Source organism: Vicugna pacos, chromosome 17 (genome assembly GCF_048564905.1).
Source record: "Vicugna pacos chromosome 17, VicPac4, whole genome shotgun sequence".
Classification (NCBI taxonomy): domain Eukaryota; kingdom Metazoa; phylum Chordata; class Mammalia; order Artiodactyla; family Camelidae; genus Vicugna; species Vicugna pacos.
In genome coordinates this window covers 36,065,295-36,093,136 of record NC_133003.1, presented here as the reverse complement: position 1 = coordinate 36,093,136, position 27,842 = coordinate 36,065,295, and the positions used below count along the sequence as shown (strand labels likewise).

Below are 27,842 nucleotides of genomic sequence, written 5' to 3'. Positions count from 1 at the left end.
GATGTTAACGTTGACCCTGATAACCTGGCTGAAGTAATGTTCATCAGGTTTCTCCACTGCAAAGTTACTTTTTTCTCCCCACCTTTCCATATTGTACTTTTTTGGAAGGAAGTCACTATGCACAGCCCACACTTAAGTTATAGTCCCATTTCTTTGGGGTCTAATAACTACATAATTTATTTGGAATTCTTTTACGTAGGAGATTTATCTATTCTCCCCTCACTTAATCATCATTTACATTATGTATATGTGTGTAAATACACATATATTCATGAATATATTGAGTTATAATCCAATACTATTTTATTTTCTTGCTCAAATTTTTCCAGCTTTGGTTATTGAATGTTGTTTCAGTAGGCTCCTCTGTTCCTTTGACATGATGCCACCATTGTGATATTTCATACTTTATAATACAGCCAGATTTTCCTGTCAAGTCTTCATTGTTCCTGGGATCCCCTAAGCTCCCAAATTATTTTTTTTAATTTACCTACTTTGTGGTTACTCTTTGTGTTGTAAAGCTCTAAGACTTGACAAATGCACACTGTCACGTATCCAGAATTACAGTATCATGGAGAATAGTTTCACAGCTCCCCAAATCCCCTCTGCTTGACATATCCTTCTCTTTCTCCATAACCTAAGCAATCACTGAACTTTTTATTCTGTCTATAGCTTTGCTTTTTCCTGGTCATATAATTGGAATCATACAACATACAGCCTTCTCAGATTGGTTTCCTTCACATAATCATATGTATTTAAGTTTCCTTCATATCTTTCCTTGGCTTGACAGCTCATTTAGTTTCACTGCCAAATCATGTTCCACTGTATGGATGTACCATACTTCATTCATTCACCTATTGAAGAACATCTTGGTTTCTTTCAGTTTTTGGTTATTATGAGTAAATCTGCTATAAGCATGTGTGTGCAGGTTTTTCTGTGGACATGTTTCCAACTTAACTGGGAAAGTGCCAAGGAGCAAGATTGCAAATGACACATAATAGACTGACAAACTCTTTTTCAAAAGGGCTGAACCATTTTACCTTCCCATCAGCAGTGAGTGAGAATTCCTGTTGCTCTGCATTCTCAGTAGCATTCAGTATTGCTAGTCTTTTGGAATTAAGCCATTATAATAGGTATATGCTGGTATCTCATTGTTGTTTTTGTTTACTACTTCATAATGATGTATGATCAGCATCTTTTCATGTGCCTATTTGTTATTTGTATATCTTTTTTGGTGAGTTGCCTCTTCAGATCTTTTGCTTATTATATAGAGTTGTTAGTTTACCTTTTTATATTTTGGATACAACTCTTTGATCAGATACATATTTTCCAAGTATTTTCTCCCAGTTTGTAGCTTGTCTTTTCATCAACTTAAAAATGTCTTTTACAAAGAAGTATTTTTTAAATTTAATTTAAAATTCAAGTTAATTTTTTCTTTTATGAATCATGATTTTGATGTTACATGTAAAAACCTAAATGCCAACCCCAGGGCCATCAAGATTTTCTCCTATGTTATCTACTAGAAAAGTTATACTTTTTTGTTTTACATTTAGAATTATAATCCATTTTGAACAAACTTTTTTGTGAAAAAATGCAAGGTATGTATCTACGTTTTTTGGTTTTTTGTTGTTGTTTGCATACGAATGTCCTAATTTTCAAAGACCACTTGTTGAAAAGACTATGCTTCCCTCAATTAAATTGCCTTTGCTCTTTTCAAACAATCAGTTGACCGTATTTGATTTCGGTCTCCCTCTGGGCTCTCTCTTCTGTTGCATCGATCTATTTGTCTATTGTTTCACCAAGATCACACTGTCTTTATTCAGTAGCTTCATAGTACTACCTAAGTCAGGTAATGTCAGGTCTCCAACTTTGCCCTTTTTTTTTGATTTAACATTGTGTTAGTCATTTGGGGTTTTTCAAATTTCCATATAAACTTCAGAATCAGTTTGCGAATTGCCACAAAATAGCTTGCTGGGATTTGACTGAGATTACACTGAATCTTTTGATAAATCTGTAAAGAACTGATATCTCAGTAATATTCAATCACCCTATCCATGAACATGGAAGATTTCTTCATTTACTTCTGTCCTCCTTGATTTCTTTCCTCACAGTTTTAGTTGTCCACATATAGTATAGATCTCATACATACATTGTTAGGTTTCTAATTATGTTTTTCTTCTCTTTTCTTTGGTACAAGTATTATGATGTATAGTGTTTTCAGTTTCTATTGTCAGTTGTTCATTGCTGGTATATAGAAAGACAATTGACTTGTGTATCTTAACCTTGTGTCTTGCAACCTTGCTATAATCCCTTAGTTCCATGAGTTTTGTTGTTGTATTGTGGTTGATTCTTTGGGATTTTCTAAATAGGCATGTTAACATGTCACTGGCAAACAAAGACAGCATTTTTCTTTTTTGCTTTTTCGTTCCTAAGCTGTGTACCTTTTATTTCCTCTTTTTGGTTTGTTCTTCCCTAACTAGGACTTCCAGTAGGATGTTGAATAGAGTGACTTTAATTGAGCATAGTTTATATGATTCCACTTAGTCTCATGTCTTAGCATATCAATTATACTTCCTTCTTTAATGTTTTAGTGGTTGCCCTATGGTTTGCAATATACCTTTAAAACTAATCATATCCAACTAACACTGCTATGCTTCCTGGGAAGTGCAGGTGCCTTATAATAGAGTGTTCTCACCTCCTCCCTTCAGTCCCTCATAATACTGCTGTCATTTACTTCACTTATCCACGTGCTATAATTTACTTTCATGCATTCTTTCTCCAATTCTCTTCCTTTCTTTATGTAGATCCAAGTTTCTGACCTATATCATTTACTTTCTTTATGAAAACTTCTATTAACATTTCTAGCAGAGTAGGTCTACTGGTGGCAATTTCATTCAGTGTTTGTTTGTCTAAGAAAATCTTCATATATCCTTCACTTCTGAAGAATAATTTTGATGGGTATAGAATACTAGGTTAGTAGGATTTTTTTCTTTCAACATTTCATATATTTTATTCCATTCCCTACTTCCTTGTGTGACTTTGAGGCTTTTGACAAGAAGTCTGATGTAATTCTTAGCATTATTCCTCTATACGTAAGGTTTTAAACTCCCTGCAGCTTCTTTCAAGATTTTCTCTTTGTCTTGGGTTTTCTCCAGTTTGAATATGATATGCTTATGTGTAGATTTTTGGTATTTACCTGCTTGCTGTTCTCAGAATTCTGGATACGTGGTTTGGAGTCTATCATTAATTTTGGAAAACTCTTGGCCATTATCACTTCAACAATTTCTTCTGCTCCTCTTCCTCTTTTTTCTCTATCTAGTATTCCAATTATTCATATGTTATACCTTTTGCAATTGCCCTACAATTAGTAGACACTCCAGGGTGGGTTTTTTCCCATTCATTCCTAACTTTGTATTTAAGTTTGTTAAGTTTCTACTGCTGTATCTTCAAGTTTACTGATTCTTTTCTTATCTGTGTCCAGGCTACTGATGAGTTCATTAAAGGTATTCTTCATTTTTGTTAGTGTTTTTTATTTCTATCATTTCCTTTTCATTCTTTCATAGTATTTTCATCTTTCTGTTTACATTGCTCATTTGTTCTTGAATACTGTCTGCCTTTTCCATTGGAGTTCTTAATATAATTAATCATGTTTTTTAAAAATTCCCTATTGAATTATTCCAGATTCTGTCATATCTAAGTTTAGTTCTGATACTTGCTTTGCTTCTTCAGACTGTTTTTTCCTTCCTTTTAAAATGCCTTATAGCTTTCTGTCAAAAGTTAAATGTGAAATATCAGATGCTTATCAGCATATGCATATGGATATCAGATGCTTCCATTTCCTCTGGTGTTCTTGTTAGCTTCTTCCACTGTTAGATTTTCCCAAGAACTCCTTCTTAAATCGAGTCTGTGTCCTGCAGCTCTTTCTGTTGTAATCCACTGGTATTACTCTGGAGCCCTGTTGATGTGGTAATAAGGCTGGGGCAAGGGGCTGGGAGGGTCATTCTATAATTGTATTATTAAATATCAGTCTTTTAATGGGCCTGATTCCTTGGGTTGTGACCTTCAGAAGTGTTTCTTAGCCCTTTTTTTCTTTCCTTAGGTGACAAAGAAAGACTAGAGGGGCCTGAGGTTAGCTAACCTTTCCCCAAGTTAAATAAGGCCCTAATAAAGTAATTTCCCTTGAAGAGTAAGCCATTGTTATGGAGAATTCCCTAGGAGTATTTCAAAAGGGTAAATTTCCCCCTTCACCTGACCAAAACATGACAGTGTTTCCTAGAATCATTACTATAAAAAATCTGGTGGGTTTCTTAAAGGTCAAACTCATGAATATGAGGGCCTTCTTAAGATAGGACTCCAAAAGTTTCTGACTCTCAAGTCAGTCCACACATAGTCTTCAGCAATTCATTCCTATCAGTCTGTGGCTCTACCGTCTTCTCCCCCAGGTAAGTTGATCTTGACTGTGATTCTCTATATTCCTCTCTCTTTCCAGATTTTCAGATGGTGATTTGCCTTGGGACCTCATTTGTCTGATGCATCTAAGAAAAGTCATTGATTTTCAGTTTGATTAGCTTTTTCTGTTGTTGTAATGATGATAGTGGTTAACAGTGGCCACTAAGCACTTTACAAAATGTTGGAGCTGAAACTGGAATTCCATGCACTACATCTTTAGAGCACTCATTTTCTTTTCTTTCCTTTTGGAATCTTTTTTGTGTATTTCTAATTCCAATTCACAAAGCTGTTGGTCTTTTGAAAGGCTTAGTGAGGGTGACCCTGGAATTAAACTCATGCCCCTTTTAACTCCATTATTGTAATATTAAATCTTGCACTACAAGTCTATGAAAATTTTATTACAAACAAGAATGCTGAATTTCAAAAAGTTAACCCTAGAAAAGAAATAAGAATCACTAGGGTCCTATGGACTCATTGTCTAGTGCTCCTGTCTCTGTACACTTTCAAGATGTAAGTACAGTCTATAATTCCCTTTCAGAACAATATGAGACGTAAGACTGCAAACCTAGTGCCATTCTATTAATATTTTATCTTCTTGGAAAAAAATTATAAATCTACATGATCTAGTATCATACACATCCACCTGATCCTCTTCTTTGAAGACTCTACCAAGAGAAAACCATTTTAAGGTATTAAAAAATTATTTTTTTCTAGAGTAAAAAGTAGTACGAATTACAATATAAAATTTCATTTTTTTCAATTGAATATATCCCCACTTTAAATATTCAGGAGTCTGATTTCATTCCATTGGCTTTTAAATGATAGGTACTTCCTAAAACCCAAGTGACTATTTATTTATTTAGTCTGTTACTAAGGAAATTTGCTGAAATGATAAGCATTCATGTTGGTAATATGTGCAGTGTTTAAAGAGAACATCAAAAATGTATGGAAAAGAATGTGAGTTAAGCCAGTGGTATGTCTTTGAAAGGAGACTTGATTTGGGGCCTCTGATCTGTGTGCTACCCCATTTCTCTACCGACAGTTCATTTTTAGGCACCTAAAAGTCTGAACTCTTAAGAAGCTGTTCTCTAGAATCAATGTTGGTTTTGTCTCCCACCCTTTTATAGACAGCCTTTCTTTGAAATCAATTCCTCTTTGGGGCTAATTGTTTCAAAGCCATGACTTCATTTCTAGGTTAAATACAGGTCTGTATTACTCTCAGAATTAAAATGTAAAAAAAAAAAAAAAAAAAAAGGAGAAAGAAAAAAAAATCAGTCTTTGAGTACTATGTTCAATTTATGGAAAAATGTCTAGAATACTGAAGTATTTCCAAAGGCAAATCTTCAGTGTGACAGGTGTATAATAACATCTATAGGCTGAAGGGTCTTAGAAAAGCATCCTGTAGCTACTTTAACAAGAGTACTGCATCCATAATTCAAGTGAGTATATTGAAGCTTTCTGCTGCCATCCAAGAAAGATGGTTTTCAAACCTACAGAGTGCAATAATCTAATATTCCTTGTGGAGAGTTCCATACATCTCATATAGATTTTACACTGGAGATCCTTTCCTTGCTGAAATCCTCAGGAAGATAATGTGCTATTTTCAGAAAACACATGTTTATGCTATGTATTACGTCTGGAGGCTTGGAGGATAGCCATCAGATCATCAAGTTGAGGATGTATTTCCAGTTAGACTTCTTCAATATTGCAGTGGTCACTACAAAACAAATTGGTGTCTAAATGCTTCAAGAACTTCATTTTTTGTGTTCAATCTATTTTTCAATGGGAAAATGAGTTTGACAATTAGAGTGTACCCCTGGTGAAAGACATAACGACCCTAAGAATAATTCAGTCATTTCTTTTAAAGAATGGGACTTGAGAAATGAAATCAACTTATGCTGAATTTTGTTGCAGGCCGAAAGTACTGAGTTTCATAAAGTGGCTTAATCATTTACCACTCTCAGAAAATGATGGTACCATAATCAACCAGTAAAGGTTAGTCATTGTAAGTTCTGAGTAACATTACGATGCATTGGAGGACGATGTAGCCAAGAAAAAGCAAAGTAAGTTTCAATGGATAAGTGTATGCAATATACTCTATAATCAGAATCTAATTATGGGAAATTCTCCACCTACAGTAATCTTCAAGTAAGTACCTCACCCTCCAATACTTCCCTTCTTTCTTTTATGGATACTACCAAATGACAGTGTATTGCACTGCCTAGAATTTTGGACTAAGCAACATGGTATACAAGTTCCTTTCAGGGGTGTGCCAGTAACTGAATGGAGAAAATGCTCATTGTAGAGCAGAGGACTCATTACAGTCTAGGACTATGCTACCACAAGATAGACATGAAATAATATTTGTTGAACAATTAAAGATATCAATGAATAAGCAAACAAATGAGTAGGTGAACTGATTAATTAGTAAATAAATACATTTTCTTCTGACTAGCTTTCTTTCCCCACTTTTTATTTCAAGGCTATAGGTTTTTTTTTAATGAACTTTTCATTATAGAATAGATTTAGATTTATCGAAATGTTACTAAGATAGTACAAAGTTCCCATATATTGCATACCCTTCTGCTATTGTTAACATCTTACATCAATATGGTATATTTGTCACAATTAAAGAACCAATATTGATGTGTCATTATTAACTAAATCCCATACTTCATTCATATTTCCTTAGTTTTCACCTAATACTCTTTTTCTGTTCTAGGATCCTATCTCAGATACCATATTACATGCAATTGTCATATCTAAAGATTCTAAAGAGTTAGGCACCTCTTAGCTTGGACAATTTCTCAGCCAGGTTTATAATGACTTTGGGTGTTTTGAGTGCTATTCAAGTATTTTGCAGAATGTCCCTCTATCGGGCTTTTTCTGGTATATTTCTCATGATTAGACTGGAGTTACAGGTTTTTGGAAGATCACAGAGACAGCAAGCCATTCGCATCACATCACATCAAGGGTGCATGCCATCAACATGAGTTATTACTGATGATGTTGACCCTGGCGACCTGGCTGAGGTAGTGTTCTCAGCTTTCTCCACTGTAATTATTCTCCTCCTTTATACTGTCCTCTTTGGAAGTCACTGTGCACAGCCCACACTTAAGGAGTGGGGAGTTATGTTCTATCTCCCTGTGGCAGTGTCTACATAAAATATTTGTAATTTTCTGCACAGATAAGTGTCTATTCTCCAATTTATTTGTTTATTTGGTTGTTTATTTACATCAGTATGGACTCATGGATATTTATTTTGTTCTTTGGATTACAATTCAGTATTACTTTATTTTATTGCTCAATTTGTTCCAGTTTTGGCCATTGGGGGCTCTTTCATTTCACTTCTGTGTCCCTTTGACACAAAACACTGTGAAAGCTTTTAGTTTTTTTTTGTTTTTCCCCAAAGCACTTCTTTACTTTCCGACTTTACAAGATGCTCCAGGCTCATCTTGTTTATTTCCTATCCCAGTGCTAGAATCAGCCATTTTTTTCAAGAAACTTTTGTTCCTTTTTTTGTTTTCTTTTGGATAATGGCATTAGAAACCAAGATCTAGGCACTAGATTCTATAGGGTTTTGTTGTTGTTGTTATTGTTAGCTTATGTGTTTGTTCATAGGGAATTGGTAATGTTTTCTCTGGTGGTCACCATGTGTAACTTTTGCAAATTACAATTATTTGCAATTACCTGCAAAATGGGTATAATAATTCCTGCTTCATAGTGTTGTTGTGTATTTTAAATGAAGTAACCAGCATAATGTCTAGAGTAAAAGCAAAACAAACAGTAGCTGTAAGTGATAATGTCAATTTACTAGAAATGAAGTAAATAATAAGTTTGTTTCCAAAGCCAATTTTAATTCTCTAGAGATTTTGTTTTTGTTTTGAGATGTTCTTATTGCCTATTTAAACAGACAAGAAGTTAGAGACTCTAATTCTAGGCCTATCTCTGATGTTAAAAAGAATTTAGTCAAATCAATGTCTCCTTTTCTATAATGGGCAGAAATAGTATTTACTCAATATTGTGCCACAGGGTGGATCTGCAGGTAAAGCTGACACAAATCAATGTTTATACAAAGATATAGGAGGCAGTATTACCATGATTTTTGTCAGTATCATTAAAAGAACTCTGGTTCATTTGATGCTTCACTTTTTTCTCATTTCCCCCCAAAACTATTTACCATACTATCTCAAATGTTTCCTTTAATTATAAATTTGAGTGATACTAGGTTTTTAAAAACTGATGTCCAAATTTAGATGTGACAATTGCTTTCAAATTCTATTACAACAAATACACATCAGGCAACTATATTAGACACTTAACATTTAGTTAACATTTTTCTAATTTGTCCACAGATAGTACTTTAAGGTAATGAGCCCTATTGGTTCTTCCTTGAGAAACTTTAATTAAATCAAATGTAACTATGCCCACTAAGTAACCAGGCCATAATGAATGTGGAAAGATAGATATCTGGCACTGCAAGGGATGACAGGGAAGTATAGCATCTTGAAAAGGCCCTCATATCAAATCACTTACACAAAGCAGTCGACTACAGTCCTAAGCTGCAGGGCCATCAACTGTCTAGACGTGATCAGATATCAGAGTTGATGGGTTTTGCAATCTGATCATCTTGTTCTCCTTTTACCAAGGTAAAGGCAAGGCACTTCACCACATCTGATAGACTACAGGCAGTGTCCGTATGACCACAAGAGTGATGTGCATCTCCTGAGGTGTAAGAGATTGATACAATTATTTACCCGTGGTCTGTTTGTTGGGAAGTATGGATAAAGTATAACGAATATTTATTTCTCAATCCTTTGAGCCTCACTTCCCTCAGGATAGCAGTCATATCCCATGTGAAAACACTCTAAACGATCTTAAGATCGAATGGAAACATGCTGAGAAGAAGAACTGAACTACTTTCCCATGCTTGATGTGTTAAAAGTCACTATTCCTTCACTGATTCACTTCCATAAACAGCAAATTCTATTTTAACTATTTGTAGGCAGTGATCACTGTTTTTATTATTTATTTAAAATCTATTTGCAAGTCAGGAAGTGGTTAATAAAATGTTTCCTGTACATTATCTGATCTCTTAGTCCTTTATCTGATTTCTGAAGAGTCAAATATATTAAAAAAAAACCCTGAGGTAGATGTGGTCTTATTTACAGATGCATGTTTATTTTAGATTTGCCATTTTAACTGATTTGTCAATTTCTATTTTTTCCTACTCTCCTAGTTACATTTTTTTAACTCCCTTAATAGCATGAACTTCAAGGGTTAATTAATGCCAAGGACAGACTGAGAGAAAAGGCTCAAAAATCCACATTACATGTTTTACCTGGAAGTGAAGGTAGGTTTCAGAGGAAAGTGGAAAAGACATTTCCCCCCACTTATTGTAAGTGTTGTGTTTGATTTATATCTTGCTGCTAATAGCAAGGAAGAAAGAAGGAGTCTGAGAGTTTGAGAAGTTAGGCAATTCCCTGAAGAATCTGAAAGCCTAGAAATCCCACTGTCTGCTTTTTCACAGTTGGAATTAACAGTGCATTGGTTTCTTTGTCTGGGCTTCTAAAAGATCATTAAGAACCAAACAGAGGATCATCAGAGATTTTGGTGGACTTGGAAGCAACATGTGACAACGCATTGCATTCTAGGGCAATCTACTTTCAAAGGCAAATAGAGAAAGTCAAATTGAGAATATAGAAAATGCAAGGAATTCATCCATGAAGCCCATTTTAAATATCCCTTCCTCTCCAATTCGCCTATTTTAGTGCAGAAGGGGACATGACCTGTCACTCCATGCCCTTGCCTGATGACCCTGAAGTTCATAACAATGGCCTACGCAGGAAGAGTCAGAGGAATTCTTCACTGTTCAATGAAGCCATAATGTGTAAGCCTCTTCCTTCATGGCACTGGTGTCCAAACTGAGTGTCTCAGCCAAGCCATGCTCTTTAGTAAACCAAAGGTTTCAACTGACAAAGTCCCAATTCAAACATACAGTTAAAAATGTATTGACGTACCTACATTTTCTCAAAACAAATACACACAGGAATATATAAAGAACTCCTAAAAATCAATGAGAAAAAAAGAGATACCTCAACAGAAAAATGGGCAAAAGACTTAGACACTTCATCAGAAAGGATATCAAAATAGTCATTATGTATCAATAAGAGGTGCTTTACTGCATGAGTTGTCTGAGAAATGTAAATTAAAATCCCAATGCAACATTGCACCACCCCTAGCAGAATAATTAAAATGAGTAATATGGAAATTACTCAGTGCTGATGAGAAAGTGGAGAGACTAGAACTCTTCTACCTTGCTGGAGGAAGATCCACTTAGGAAGATGATTTGGGCTACCTAAGAAAGCCTGATATATGCATTCCCTATGGCCCAGGAGTTCCACTGTGAGGTTCAAACCCAGCAGAAATCTGGGTATACATTCACCAAAAGACAGATTCAAGAACGTTCATAGCATCACTATTCATGACAGACAAAAACAAGAAATGTCATCAAACATAGACTAAATAAATTCTGTTAATAACTATGCAACTGAAAATTACATAGATGTGCAAATGAATCATCTAAATCTACACACAATAGCATGGAAAAATCAAACAAGCAGAAAGTTGGATGAAAGAAGTCAGATGAAAAAGGGTACACAGCATATAATTACATTTCTAAGCACTAAAAGAGGAGGGACTATTATTATAAGTTGTTAAAATTCAAGATAATATTTATCTTTGGGGAGTTGAAAGGAGGCAAGAGACAGGGATTTGGGAAAGCTGTAAACTTTGATTTCTTGACCTGGGTGCTGGCACATAACTTGTGACTAGTTTTTTAAAATCCATCAACTTCTATTTATGATTTATGATAAAATATAAAATACAACAATTGGGTTTTTTAACTGAAATACCCAAGATTTATCCTCAGGAATAGCTCCACAGATGCCATCAGTGATATCATGCTCTCACTCTTTCTCTCTCTCACTCTCTCTCTCTCTATTTCTTCATTGGTTATTGCCTTGGAAAGGGTCTCCCTGTATGATGTCAAAATGTCCACTAGCAGCCCCAAGCTTACACGCTATCCAGTTAAAAATACACAGAAATAGAGAGCTCCTCCACTCTTTCTTACTATGAAGATCAGGGAACTGAGTTGAGTCACACTGGATCAAACTGAGATGCATGTCCACCCCATGTGAAGCAGGAGGGGCAGGGTGGTGGGACACAGTGAAACACAAGAACTATGTCATATGCCCATCTCATCATCTCCCATTTCTGGAGGTTAACTGCACTCAGCTAGTTGTTCTTGCTGGGGTCTCACAATATGATTGCAGTCGGATAGATTTTGGCTGCTCTGGACTCATCTTTTAAGACTTCCTCCTCACAGATCTGTGAGAAAAGACTTGGACAGCTGAGGCTAAGGGGCATCTCTCTCTATCTCTAAGTAGTCTTTCCTCATGGCCTCTACAGCATGGTGGCTCCAGGGCAGCTAGACATGATGGCTTGAATAGAGACTGAGATGCCAAAAAAGGCATAGAGATAGTATATAAATATATGGAAAGGTACTCCACATCATAAACCATCAGACAAATGCAAATTAAAACAACAAAAAGATACACTACACACTATTAGAATGGCCAAAATCCATCAAACACTAACGAGGATGTGGAGCAACAAGAACTCTTATTTATTGCTAGTGGGAATGCAAAATAATACAACCACTTTGGAAAACAGTTTAGCAGTTTCTTACAAAATTAAACATACTCATAACATATGATCCAACAACCATACTCCTTGGTATTTACCTGAAGTCTGAAAACTTATGTCCACATAAGAAGCTGTACACAAATGTTTATAGCAGCTATACTCATAATTGCCAAAACTTGCCCTTCGGTAGGTGAATGGATAAATAAACCGTGATACATTCAGACAACAGACTATTTTCCAGTGCTAAAAAGAAATGAGCTGTCAAGCCATATGAAAAGATATGAAGGAATGTTAAATACTTATGACTAAATGAAAGCAGTCAATCTGAAAAGACTACATACTGTATGATTCCAACTATGTGGCATTCTGGAAAAGACAAATTGAAGAGACAGTAAAAAGATCAGTGGCAACCAGGGTTTGGGGGAGAGGGCAATGAATAGGTGGAGCACATAGGATTTTTAGGGCAGTGAAACTACTCTGTATGATACCACGAGAGATACATATTATTATCCATTTGTCCAAACCCACTGGATGTACAACACCAAGAGTGAACCCTCAAGTGAACTATGAACTTTAAGAGAGAATGATGTGTTAAGGCAGTTTTATCATTGTCATGTAACAAATGTACCACTTTGCTGAGGGATGCTGATCATGGAGGAGGCTATGCATGTGTGGGGGCAGGGAGTAAATGGGAAATATCTGTATTTCTGCCCGATTTTGCTGTGAACCTAAAACTGCTCTAGAAAAACAAAGCATATTTAGAGGGAGAGAGAAAGAAACAGCATAAGCCGCATCATCTTTTATGACCTAATACATGGTTTGGCCAACGATGGCCTGTGGATCAAATCTGACCCTCCACTTCATCTTACAAAGTTTCATCAGAACACATCCAAGCCTGTTTGTGCTACATGTTATAGTGGCAGAGGTGCTTAGTTGTGGCAGACACCAGATGGGTACGGCCTGAAAAACCAAAAATATTTACTATCTTGCCGTTTACAGAAAAGTTTGCTGACCTCTGACCTAGTCTCAAATATCATGCAGTGTCATTTCTGCTGCATTCTATTCGTTACAAGTAAGCATTGAAAGCCAGCCCATGCTCAAGGGGAGAATTTGTTGACGTGTGCCTAAGAGCACAAATGAGGGTGCTGTTGGCTAAAGAAGGGCTTAGAGTTGCTGAGCTGACCCAAACAGGAACGCGCTCTGAGCTGAGAAGGTCTATTTCAAATTCCCTTGGCAGGTTAACTGAGTTGAGAAGGTGAAGACGGTGTGTTCTTTTTCCAAGTTAGTTAACACCATTGCCCACACCAGGGTGGTAAGAACAGAACTTGTTCCTCTCCAAATTACTCCTGTTGCTCAGGGGCACTGACACTGAAGTCATTCTGACAGCCTTTACAATGCTCTAATTGAACCTCCCGCACACAGAAGAATTGCTTTTTGCAAAAGGAAAATAGCTGGGAGAATTACCAAAGTGGCATATCAGAAAAAAAGCAACATATTCTTGGGCTTTTGAAATGTCAGACTTCTGGGCACCAATTTATCTGACTTACATTACAGGGCCACAAACAGTCAGAAACTCTTATTTGGCCATTTTTCACAATAAAAATACATTTCTAAGTGCTATTTTAGCTCAATAATGATTGTACAGATCTATTTATTTTGCATTCGTGTGTGTGTATGTTGGGGAGGGGGGCATGTCCCTGAGTAATAACTTGCCATAGCGACGCTGGGCAACAGAGGAGAATGTATAATATTTATCAGATTGGACCACTTGCATAGTGAGAAGAATGTGATCTGGATTTTAACAAAATGCAGAGCATTCAAAATCCACATGTAAAACTGAGCAGTCACTGAGCTCCTCCTGCAAGAAAATGTCTCTGACATCATCTCTCCTACACAGAGTAATGGAGATGGCTGAAGGCCATTGTTATAATCACGAAGAGATTTCTTTTGATTGTATTACACCTAGAGAGTCAGCTTAAAAGGTGGGCTGGAAATGGAGGGGGGTCCACCACTGCAGGAGAACAGCAGACTCCTTTTGATCAGCCATACTTCTCACATCAGCAGATGCATACATAGCATCTTAAGAGAGAAATACTGGTCAGCACAACCTTATGAAACACAGGCCAGATATTGGCACAAATGGTATCTTTGTCACCTATATTTCAAGTGTTCATGTGAAGAGGAAATTTTTTTAAAGTACCTTTCCTCAACAAGTGCTTTATCTAATGAGAGATTTGGGCACCTGCACCATGCATTATAATTCAAGACACCATGTGAAGAGGGCCTGCCAGAGTAGGTGCTCAGCAAGCAGAAAGTGGGAGGGAGCTAACAGTTATTTAGGGCTGACGCATAGCAAGGAATATGATACATGGGTTACACATATTCAATCCTCACAATAAATTTATCAATCATATTACATTATTACACTTATTTGAAAGGCAAAGAAAATAGGGCTTCATAAAGCCACGTAACTTGTTCAAAGTCACATCAATTTGATTCTGGAACCTGAATTTAAACTAACAAAATCTGGTTCCAGAGCCTGTGATCTTAACTATTATGTATTACAGTCAATGAATGGATGGATAGATGGGTAAAAGGATGGACAGAAGGATAAATGGATAGATGGATGGATGGATGGATGGATGGACAGACTGACAGATGGAATAACAAAAATACTGTGGATCATGTAGGGGAAGGAGTAAGTTCACCTGACAAGCTAGTAGAGAAAGCTAAACAAAAGAGGTAATGTTTGACCTGAGTCTTGAAGAAGACAGATGTTTCCAGGTGGAAGAGAGGGAGACGGACTTCCCGGGCTGGCAGGGGAGCATGAGCAAAGACACAGACATCCAAGTCTCCGTGAATCTAGAGGATGATAGGTAGTCCTGCATAACTAGAGCACAGGTCATCCACATTAGCAGCCCAGAGAAGAGGATGCTGAGTGGAACTACATGGTGAAACACTCTGAAATGTCATGTTGAGAAGTTTGAGTTTCCTTCTGCAGGGAGTAGAAAACCTTCAAAGATTTTTTTTAATGATAGATAACATTTATTGAGGACTTAACCTGGGCCAGCCATGAAGTGTCAAAATCCCCACAAGAACTGTATCAAGGTAGGTGCTAGTTATTATTCCTTTATTTCACAAGTAGTGAAGTTGAGGTTCAGAGAGGTTAAATCACTTGCCTAAAGTCATATAGTCTAGAACTATTTGTATCTGTATTTGGTCCCTGGGAGCCCTCCAGAGCTACAGAGCTAAAAAGAGCAAGAGAGTGGCATGATTTTTATCTGTGCTTAAAGAGAACTACAGCAGCAGTGTAGATGAGGATAAAACTTAAGACGGAGAAACTAATTAGGAGGCTGTTCATGTTTAGACAAGAGAGATTGGGAAATGAGATAAGGCAGGGATTCTCAGCTTTGGCACTATTAACATTTTAGGTTGGATAATTCTTTGCTGTAGGAGCCTGTCCTCAGTACTGTAGAATATGTAGCAGCATTCCTGGCCTCTACCCAACAGATGCTCTGTAGTATCCTTCGTCAACGTGTGACAAAGAAAAATGTCTCCCTTGAGGGCAGACAGTCCCTGGTTGAGAACCAGTGAGTTAAGGCATTTATGGGGGATTGGAAAACAGGAGCTATTGCAGAAGTAGGATCAACAGTACCAAGGGATCAAAAAGATAGAGAGCTCAAAGACATGTCCAAATGTGTAACACAGTCCTGGTAATAGTCAAGACAGTAATAGATGCAGGGGTTCAGCTCAGGGTCTGGATTTGGCAGACCTGAGTTCAAACTCAGCCCTGCCATTTAACACTGGGGATAATTACTTACACTTCCCAGTCTTAAAAAGAAGATCCTAATAGCGCTTACCTCCAAAAGTTGTTTTGAAGACTGAAACAGAATACCATGAGTCAAGTGCTTAGCAGAGTTTCTGGCGCGTAGTATGTGCTCGATAAATTGTACTACTAGCCAGTATGGGGAACACAAAGAAGCTTCTTCAACCCCAGGTTGTAGAGTTTGTGGTTTGAGAGTTTTTTAGCAAGTGCATACTGTGAACTCTATAAACAATTTTCCACTCAATGAAATATCTCTCCCAACTCATCAAAGTTAAGTTGAAAAAAAAAAGAATATATAACTGAATATTTGTTTTATATTAATTGTGAGTGTCTGGTTGTATATAGTATGTATATATGTGTGTATCTCTGGGTTTCTAGGTATACTTGTGCATGCACACATACACATATACAAATCAGATCACTGGAATCACACTAAAATGTTCATACTAGTTATTACTGGATATAAGATTATGTATTCAATTTTTATCTCTATTTTCCTATTAGCCTTTATATTTTTTCTTTAACAAGTAAGTATTGCTTTTATAAATAGGAAACAAAGCTAAATGTTCTAAAATATCTTCCTTTAAGATACACAGATTGAAATTCTGTGTCAGGCATTGTGCTAGAAGCTAAGGATACAATAGTGAGAACCCCTCCCCCAACCACACCACACGCACATATGTACACAAGGGAACAATGAAAGCAAAACAAACAAAAAAAAATCCTTAAACCATGTGTGCACACGAGAAATGTGTAACTCGAAAAATCAAGTTCAAATGTAACTATTATATCCCAGAAGAAACAAAAATGGTGGGCTTTGGTGACGCCATCCTAACTATGTTTTTAAGTCTGACAGAAGAACCGAAAGAATTTTCTATTCTTCCTGCTTTGCGAGGGTTCAGTGGGAAAGCCCACTGTTCTTCCCTTTTTAAGGTTTTGCTTCCCCTTGTTTATAATTCGTATCCTGAAGGAATATAATACTATTTTCCAATGTCCAAATCAACCTTGAGACTAATTAGTAGGGCTAGTTCCCCTGGAAACTACAATCTTCCACAGGGAGACTTATTTCTGTAACAAAGGCTTTCTTTAGACAGCATATATAAGGGGTTTTATATTTCAAAGTACAAATCCTGGCCTCCTTGCACATTCAGGGAAATTTTGAACAGTATGTATTTTTCTGAGCTCCCACAGACTTGTAGAAACAATTTGGGCTTCAGGAAAATTCTCCAACATCCTAACTGTGTGTGTAAGTAAGATGGAAGTGCCTGCATGTGACTCACTGTAACAAGGAGGTTCTGGCTCAAAGTTGTCACTCTCAGTTTCAACTGGTGTCTGTGTGAAGAGTAATGGAAATGATCAATTAAGGATGCTCACTCTATCCTCTGTATCCTTTTAAATTAAATACATAAAGAAATGATGGACTTTATATAGATGACAGTATAGGCATTCTGTGTCTGCCCCCTGTCATTCATTCTCACTGCTATATTTCTGGAATTAGGATTCATGTTCTGTCATCTTGAATATTTTAATACTTTGCTGATCTCGAGCGTGTTTAGCCATAGGAGGACAGCAGTAAAATAAAATTTTACAGCCAACAAAGTCCTTTATACCTAAAGTTTATTGCACATTTTATATTTTGTTTAACAACACAGGGCTCCTTGAGACTCTGAAATAAACATAGCCTCCACAAGTCGCAGTTGGCTTGTGCTCTTTCATTTCTTATTGAGAGTGGATTCCATCATCAAGAGAGAAAGAATTCCTGATAATTGGCCAGAGTGGCTGCAATTCTATCAGACAGGTGCTTCTTTTTTTGAAAACTGTTAAGACAAGCTTAAAGCTCCTCTGTGGTAGAAAAATGCCCCATTTTTATTTTTGCTCCCAAAATGCAGGCATGCTCCATTCAAAGTGACTATTTTCCATGGATGCCCCAGTTTTCCTCAATATGGTGAGGATTAAATTCCACTTCAAGCAATAAGTCAGAGGTCAGTCAACTGAAAATCTGTGAAGGAGCCCACTGACTCCTAAAGTAGTTGATATTTTCCAACAACAACTTTTCTTACTGTTTGACTAGGGTCTATAAAATTTTATGATAGTGACAAAAACTATTGTTTTGTGTAGGGATGATTTTTTTGGAAGTAATTAATGTCATCTTATTTTTGTTCTTTCGTTTGCAAAGTTGGCATGGTGGTCCAAGAAATGAATAAAGAATTTAATACGGTGCAGCATATTAGAGTAGTTTCTATTGTTCCCTGATTGAGCTAAATAACTGGTTTTGGGATTTTTTTGGTGGTGGTTGTTGTGTGGAGGAATAAAAAGCAAACAAACAAAAAACTTCTAGGTTTTCCCATGAGACAAACTGCAGAGAGAATTGGCATCCCAGAACAGTATAATGTAAGAAAACACCATCTGACTGGCTTCAATTCCCAGTTCTGACACTATTATTGAGAGGAGAAAGAAAGCAAATTATTTGGTTGCCCCATAAGTTAAAAACTGATTTAAAAAAATGGATTAGATTCATTTCTAAGGTCCTTTCCTATTCCAGTTTTCTGTAGTTCTAAATAAAACACATTATAAGTATTTGTTCCCACTCCTATTATGGTCAAAATTTCATCTGTTCATTCACTCATTCGTATCTCCTACCAAGATTTACTAAACAACCAACATTCATTAAGACCTCAAATATCCCAAATTTGTCTTCACTGTTAACACTTCTGAACAGGATATACTTTAGGATATTTTGGGGACAAAGAGTTAAGGAGAATGCTAACTGCCCTACAGAAATAAACTACGATCTCCTTGGTCTTACTGAGCTCTTGACCTTTTTTCTTGCCTGAATAGCCAGGAAGAAATTTCAAAAGCCTTTAACCCTACTCAAACTTCGAAACAGAATCTAAAAATATACATGCCAGATAGAAGTTGCTTACCACCTCTTCTTATCTTCAGGGATGAGATCACTGAGTCTCAGAATGAGAGTGGTGTTAGAAGGGTCACCATTTCTGGATGCTGCCTTCAGATTTTCAGAACTCTTGGGCCATTGCTGTCAGATGCTGTGTTTCTATAAGGCCATCTTAAGAACTGAAATGTGCCAAAAAGAGTGGAGTTTAGTCCTTGGATTTTTTAATGACTTGTTTCCCCTGATATCCTTGTGGTCAGGAAGTTCACTGGATTGATTGCCTTTTTTTTTTTTTGATTCAATTTAAATGTATGCTTTCTAGTCTGTCTTCTACTGAAATGGAAATAATGCCTCCCATGCCCCTCTGAACAGCCCTTCTTACTCTTGAATATGGTTGTTGAGGTGCCCTTCAACTATCATTACTGTAAGCCATGTATATTTTGTGATAAACATAATTAAAAACTGCCCCAGGGTCTCCTTAAAGTAATGTGAGATTTTTACATTTTTATATCTGGCGTGGGTGATGTTAAACAAGTAGTAATGGGATGGGAAGGTGGAAGGGATGTCAAAAGATACCCTCCATCCTTAACGCTCCCTTGATGGAAATGACAGCCTTATTTGTTTTGTTAACCAGTGCATAATTAAAAGTCAATATTCAAGATCATAATAAAAATCTGTAGAACTACTCATATTGTGAGACTGAGGCTTGGAAGGAAAATCCATTAAAACACAGCCATGTGTAATTTGCAAGAAATCAGTAATAAAATGTTTGCTCTCGACATTATCTGCAAAATGGTCTGTATATTACCAGAATAAATCCATATTACTTGGAGGCTGTAGATAAACATCCATAGGCAAAGTTCACATTGAGGTTATCTGCCTCACGCTCTGAACTGGGGAGTGCTATTTGGAGGAGATAAATTGTGGTTTACTTCTCCAAGTCTCAAGTACATCATGCAGAATGAGTTTAGTTCCTGAGAGGGTATCTGTCATACCCAAACAGAAAAAGAACACCATTACAGGGTTGTACCCATTGCAAAAAGAATACAGCTTTTGTCCGCAGTGGGAAACAAAAGGAAGATTCTTAACAATTACAAGTCCTGAATGAAACTTCTGTTCACACACAAAAAGGAGATATTTGATGCTTTGTAAAGCACTGATTCACCACGCAGTAGAGTGATGTCTTCTTTTAAATCACCAGTCAATTTATTGCTCATGTATGCGAAACGTTCATGAGGCTGTACTTTGGATTTTAAAGCAAGAATAACATTTTTTAAGCATAGGGAAAAAAACCTAATAGCAATTAGAAACACCCTAACAGAGAAGTTTTCAGGAAAGGACTGACACATTTCAAGGCAAGTAAATTAGGAGCTGGCTTTGGATAATATTTGATTTCCCAATGTTAACTAAGGATTGTTGCTTCCTGCCATTTAAATTAGACTCTAAGGTGGTGTTAGGGAGAGGAGGTAAGAACATTCTGTATCTCTATTGTCATTTTGTCTCCAGCCCCACCCCTCTGTCACGTATCTCCAGCAGCAGAAGGGACTTCTCATCTTAGCTAGTGATGCTTACTAACATCTCTTTATGGTAAAGTCCCAGTTTTAGAACTTCAGGCTTTGCTTCTGATATGGGGATGCAAGCTCTGAAATTTATAAATCCCCTTTCTCTTTCAGTGCACTTGACTTTTCAGGGACTATTCTCACTCTAGGGCAGTGGTTCTCAAAGTGTGATATGAAATCCAGCAGCATCAAGGCCACCTGGGAACTCATCAGAAATACAGATCCTTGGGCTCCACTCCAGATCTCCTGAAACAGAAACTCTGGGTGGGTTCCTGTAATAAGGACCAGTAATATGTCCCTTAGCAAGCCCTCCAGGTGATCCTGATGCTCACTAAAGTTGGAGAACCACTGCTGTAGGGATTCCAGAATATTCTCTCCGAGGCTCAGAGCCCAGCAATGAGTTCTTTGTCCTGGGTGGTACCTGTCCGTCCCCTAAGCAAACGAATGCTGTGGATTTCATCACTGGGGGATCACAGGGCAACACAATTCGCTTAAAAAATTGATTTATTTCATATTTCAGAAACATTAAGCCCTTTATACATATCTTGTCCTGAAAGAAAACTTTGTCAAGTCTATTGTCCCTGTTTTCAGTAGGATTTCTTATTCTCACAAACCTATGTCTCATTCTCCTTCATTGCTCCCAGAAAACATAGGCATTCCAAAGTCATCTGCAGCTCTAGACCAATTTCACATTACTTGACACAGAGAAATAATATACTGTATAGTACAGTGAATATAAAACTGGCATTCTGATGACAAAAGTCTATACTGGGTCTCACTGAACTCCCTAAAAACATGTTAGTAAATGATCGTGGTGAGGATCTTAAGACTCAGAAGTGTTTCAGAATCATGAAAAATAAAAACATACCAAGCTATGCTGACTCTAGACTTATTGTAATAAGTGTATTCTGTTATCCTGTCCAGATTTAAAAGTTCATCTCCATGAGTGTAGTTCAGTTCGACCTAACTGATGTTGATTCAGTTTACTGGCAACTCTCTGAGTCCACATTTTGACTCCTCCCTTCCCTTTCCAAACCTGAAAACAGGATTTGGGGACTGAGGCCATGAATAACACTTGGAGGAGGTTTCTTGTACCAAAGTGAATAGAGAAAAGACAGCTAAGGTCTGAGTTCCCAGACTGTGCATGGAGCACTACAACACATGTTAAGAGTGATACAGGATATTTTAAATTGGTAAGAGAAACACAGTGATCCTCCAGATCTGTTCACACTGTATGGGTTACTAGCTTACAGTAATTCACAGCTTCAACATTAGCTCCAGCTCCCTTTGATGCTACCTCACCTCTGCAGAGCTGGGTTTTCAGAGGCTGCTGTGATAAAAAGCTAGTTCCCTGCAAAAAAATAGATGTGGAACAGGAAATAGGGCTGTCAGTTTCAAGGGTGTCAAATGTCAAGATTTGGGAGGTTGTGCAGTGCCCAACAGACACATCAGTAAGTAACTGATTATATAAGAAACAAATTTTTCAGTCAATGTATGTGTATTTTGGCTACTAAGTCATTAGGACATAAATACACTATACATTTTAAATTGTTTGGACTAGCAACTTAACAAACAAAATCGTTAGGCATTTCTTTTGCCCTAGAGGTACCATGAACCAAAAAAGTTTGTGAATCTCTGGACTAGGGGATTCTTCTTATTTGAAATGATACAAAATAAGACATTCACCACGGAGGTGAAGGCAGAGGTGGTAGAAGCCAAAGGCTGTCCGACAAAAGCTTACAGACAAGGTCAAGAAGTGGGGCAGCAGCTCTCCTGAGTCCTTCCTTGCCCAAAGCTTGTATTTCCAGCATAGCAGCTGTCTTTCTCTGTTTCTGCTTTGCACTATAATGAACTTTCACACATCAGTCTCCTCCATTAGAATGTAAATTCCTGAGATCTTTCCTTATTTGTTTCTCTATTTCCTCAGTACAGCACCTAGAATACTTTCTGAGAGACTGTCTTGTAATCAAGCAGCTTTTAGATTCAGGTTGAGGACCTTCTTTCAGCCTCTTCTTTAGCTATTCTTGGACCCCTCAGATTTCAGGTGAACTCAGCATCTTTGATGAGGCCTCATGCTACTTCCATGCACACTGGTGGCTGAGCAGATGTCAGAACTCAAGGTTTCTTTAGGCTTGAGGCCTTGGGACCAATGGCCTGGTTGGTCCCACCTTGCAGAGTCCTGGACCTGTGTATACCCAGTGAATAAATGGATGGATGGATGGATGAAATCTTCAAAAGACTGAATTGTGTTTCAACATCACTGCCATTAGTCTTCCAAGTCAAGAAACCAAAGGTAGCAGACAAGGATGACGTACAAACACTGCTTGTCCATACCCCTGGGAAGTTCTCTGAGAATTGAGGTCTTTTAAAGGGCTTCTCCAAAGCCATCAGATCAAAGATTTTGCCTATCTTAAGAGTCATTAAGATCTTTTTATCTTTATGGAAATAAGACTTCCTGATAAATTCACTGAATATGAAAATACTTATTTAATCCCCCCTATACTTCCACAAGGTTACTAAATTCTGTTTAAGACATGGTCCTCTTTAATTTATCCATACAAATAAATATGGTTGACCCAACTCTGGTATGTCTGATCATATCTGCCTTGACTCTGCTCCAGGAAGACACTGAGTTATTGAGTAGAGGAAGAAGACTAAGTTTATCAAAATGATTCCCTGTAATTAAGGTTTTTTGAGGCATCTGCTAGATTTCTTGGTGATATGTGTTGCAAATAGATTGTATTTCAGTGATCCACTTGTAAATCAGTTATTTGGGACATGAAAGTCATTTTTCCATTAAAAATGTAGTTATAAAAGAAGGTTAAGCTTCCAGCCTAGTCCCCAAACTTATTTAGTCTGTAATTTTGCTAGAATAAAGTATATTCACAAATGGGTTTATACTGCCTTGGTATTCATGGTTAAATAAAACAGAAAAATAAAACTGAATAATAAGTTTCTGTTTTTAAATGTGTCGTGAAGCCTCATGTTTTGAAAAAGGCAGTTTTAAACAAAAAGGATGAGGCAGAGGAAGACTTTTGGAAAGATTCTGAAACAGATACTGTAAAAAATCTGAATCTGTAGGACCCTATCCCCAACTCAGAGGAGAGAAATAATCCAGCAATAGCAGCAAGGAGAGCCTGGGTGTTCATGGGAATAATCTGCCCCAACCTCATTCTATACTGCATTATCACCTCCTCCACAGGTAACAGGTATATGTGGATCTATCTTCTAGGCTTCCCTTCCCCATTTGTGGGGTGATAGTATATCAATATTCCTCCAGGGGAAAAAAAATCTTACTCTACTCTCAGTTCATGAAGTTAACTGATTCCATCTCTGAGGTTAAGAAGTGTGCCGAGAATTTAGATCTGGGTGGGCCAATCAGAGCATTTCGGCCTTCAACCCACTGACTGGTCGAGATGAGCAGCTGCAATCAGAACCAAGGTTCAGTGACTTTTACCAGGACTCTTGGGGAAAAGATCCTCATTCCTCTAGAGTTTCTAAGCTTGTAAATTACAAGCCTGTTGCTGCTTATTAAAACACACACACACACCAAAACAACTGTTGAGCCTACTTGGAAATTAAACCAACACAGGAAGGTAGAGCCAAGAATGTAGAAAGATAAATTCCTCACTACAAATTTTAAACATCTGTGCCTCCGATTTTTCCTTTATATTTCAGCAATTTTTAGTTGGCTTTCTGTCACTTTCAACCAAAAGAGTTGATTTATTTTCCAACAAATGTCAACTTACAGTATATGTTTTAGACTACTTCTGTGAGAATACCAAGGAAGATCCAAACAACCTGTCTCCAGATTCTGATATCAAGTGGGCTAGATTCCAGAGATTTCCAAGGGGATTTGAATTAGAGGTCACTGGTTACTTTGTTCATATTTCTTGATTTGTGTCTGTTCCTACCATTGATCACCCATTGTTGGTGATGTTTTATTCCTTCCTTCTCCACCTCCAAGGAGATTATGTAAATGTAACAAAAAGAGAAAGAAGGAATTATAGAAATGTAACAAAGAATTTTCTTTGGTTAGAGAACTGGAGTTCTTCACCTCTCTTTCCACTGTCAATATACATATTTTAACAAAACCACTTTAATCTCTCCGGGTCTTTGTTCCCCTATTTGTATATGGAGAGACTATGATTCTGAGATTTCTGAAGTAACTGAAGTTGTAACGAAAAGGAATTGTGGACTAGAGTTAAAACAAAGGCATGGATAATCTCACTCATGGGCATATAGCTGGAAAAGACAAAATCCCTAATTCAAAAACATACATGCACCCCAATATTCACAGCAGCACTATTTACAATAGTCAACACATGGAAGCAACCCAACTGTCCACTAACAGATGATTGGATAAAGAAGGTGTGTGTGTGTGTGTGTGTGTGTGTCTGTGTGTATACCTATATATATGTATATATACCTATACATATATATATATACACATATATATAGGTATACACACAATGGAATATTATTCAGCCATAAAAAAGAATGGAATAATGCCATCTGCAGAAACATGGCTGGGCTGAGAGATTATCATACTAGGTGAAGTAAGTCAGACAGAAAAAGACAAATATCACTTATATGTGGAATCCAAAAATGATACAAATGAACTTATTTACAAAACAGAAACACACTAACAGATACAGAAAACAAACTTATGGTTGCCAAAGAGGACAGGTGGGGGTAGGCCAAATTAGGAGTTTGGGATTAACAGATACACACTGCCATATGTAAATTAGATAAACATCAAGGACCTACTGTATAACACAGGGAACTATATTTAATATCTTTTAATAACATATAAGGGAAAAGAATCTGAAAAAAAAGATATATACATATATAAGTACAACTGAATCACTTTGCTGTACACCTGAAACTAACACAACATTGTAAATCAACTATACTTCAACAAAAAAAGTAAACTATCAACAGGTCTATTTTATGGTATGTGAATTCTATCTCAATAAAACTGTTTAAAAACAAACAAACAAACAAAGGCTTGAGTACCAGTAAGAAAGGGATTTCCTGAGGTGTAATGAATTGAGCTGAGAGCAGTGGAAGATGGGAACCAGGCATACCTTGGACACAATCTCAGTGAAGGGAAAGACAGTGGTTGGGAGGAGACACTGAGTCAAATGATTCCCTGTGGGAGGGAGCCCATGGGACAGACCACCAGCCCCAGGCATAAGGCACTGTAGATTCATAAAGAGTGTCCATTGACTGAAGGCTGTAATGTTCATTTTCACGAATGCACCCACGAAGTCTGTGCTTAATATATCTGATCATTTATGTCACTCCTATGGTAAAATCCAGATGAGAGAACACTTAACTTATTATATCAAAGAGGTAGGGAGGGAAGAGGGAGATTTTATGACAGATTTTTTTTTCTCTGAAAATGAATATATCCCTGGTTAAAATGAGCAAGGATTTTTAACTTAATGGAGTAATTAGTTGACATTTGGTTATAAAATAAACCAATTTTACCATGCTTATTTCTGCTTTTTCTCTAGCAATTCAATGTTGGCAGAAAGGCTTTAATTCCAAATGGAATGGGTTGCTAGTAGTATGTTAACAAGCTACTTAAGACTTTTTTAAAACCATGTAATAAGTGTAAATTTAAACACAGCTGTAAAAGGTCAGCCCTGAATTGTATGTATAATGTATCTGTCAACATTTCCTTTTGGAAGGCTTTGATGCTGACTTTATTGCTAAAGGCTGCTTGACACCTGTTCTAGGGCGTTCTCTTAACTCAGGTGATGAACACATGAAAAGAAAATCTATGTTCACTTTTGTCTAATCAAGAGAAGCCAAGATATACACTGTAATAAATTAAAAAGCATTAGCCATTAAAATGACAGAGTTTGGGGGACTTCCACATCAGGAAAGATGGAGTAGACAAACTTCTTCCTATTCCTCCTACTAACTACAACTGGAAGCCCTGTGTATTACATACAAAAGAAACATATGGGGACTTGGACAGGCGGAGAGAAGACAAATGAGCTGGGTCTTGGAACTCAAGAAACAACAAAGTGGCAAGTTCCCTGGATTTGTTTGGTTTGGGTATTTTTGAGTGTGTTTTTTTTGTTGTTGTTGTTGTTTTTTGGCTTCATATATTTCAAGCAGAAGAAACCAGCAACCCAGAAGTTCTAAAATGCACAGAAAAAAAGTCCCAACAAAATTCTGCTCTCTCCAGCCAAAGGCCAGCAAAAGGACAGTCTAACAAGGCAGACAACTTTAGAAAAAAACTGCTCTACTCCAGCCACACATTACAAAAAATATACATATATATAAATATAAATAAAGGGTCATCAGCAAAGGCTGACGGGGGAGCCAAGATGTTGCTCCTGTCAGGCTGAACAAAGAACTTCAAATACTTTGCTGGGGTGGCATCAAAAGGCAGAGAAGATAGCCAAAACTTTCATCATCACAAGGGCAGTAATGAGCCTCCCTCTCACAATCAAAGATTAGCAAGGAGCTAGAACTCCCATTTTGCCCTGTAGTGTTAGGGAAGCCAGCTAAGACAGAAAGCTTAAGTAAGATTCAAAATCTCGTAACATAAATTCCAAAATGTCCAGGTTTCAAGCAAAAGTTACACATCAAACTAAGAACCAGGAAGATCTCAAACTGATTTAAAAAACCCCAACAGGTGCCAACACTATGCTAACATAACTGTTAGAATGTAGATCATCATATGACAGAAGTTTAAAGCAGCCACTAGCAAAAAAAAAAGCTTCAAAGAGCAAGAAAGAACATACTTGAAACAAATGAAGAAATATAAAGTCCCCAGCAAAGAAATAGAAAGTCTTTCCAAAGAAAGAGAAGATACAAAGAAAAGCAAAACAGAAAATTTAAACCTGAAAAAATACAATAACCAAAATTGTGGATGGGCTGAAAACCAGAATGGAGAGGATACATGAAAGATCACTGAATTGGAAGATAAAGCAAAATAAATTACTCAGTCTTAAAGGAAGGAAAATAGTTTTAAAAAATAAACAGCCCTAGGAACCTGTGGGCCTACAAAAAAAGAGTGACCATTAAATCATATCATTGGAGTCCCAGAAGGACAGAAGAAAAACAGCAGTATAGAAAAAGTATCTGAGGAAATTATGGCTGAAAAATTCCTAATTTGACAAAATACATAAACCTACAGATTCAAGAACCTGAGCAAATCCCAAAGATGATAATTTTTTTTTAACCCACAGCAAATGTGTTAGTCTGCTGAGGCTACGGTAATAGAATACCACACACTGGGTGGCTTAAACAACAAAAAATAATTTTCTCACAGTTCTGGATGCTAGAAGTCTAAGATCAAAGTGCTGGTAGGGTGCTTTTCTAGTGAATCCTTTCTTCTTGGCTTGTAGACAGCTATCTTCTCGCTGCCTCCTCACATGGCCTTTTT

At 37.1% G+C, this 27,842-nt stretch overlaps 1 protein-coding gene across 17 annotated transcripts in view; it reads right to left on the bottom strand.

The window, feature by feature from the left end:
• TAFA1 (TAFA chemokine like family member 1) overlaps positions 1–27,842 on the bottom strand; it is an 821,149-nt gene that overhangs the window by 730,281 nt on the left and 63,026 nt on the right. For 10 of the 17 annotated variants that reach the window (XM_072941650.1, XM_072941666.1, XM_072941661.1 and 7 more), the window contains exon 3: positions 18,904–19,054. The exons of 5 other annotated variants lie outside the window; for them this stretch is intronic. The gene's annotated coding sequence lies outside the window, so the exon portion shown is untranslated. The remainder of the gene's footprint in view (positions 1–18,903; positions 19,055–27,842) is intronic. 2 more of the 17 variants (XM_072941653.1, XM_072941654.1) reach the window with 1 other exon arrangement.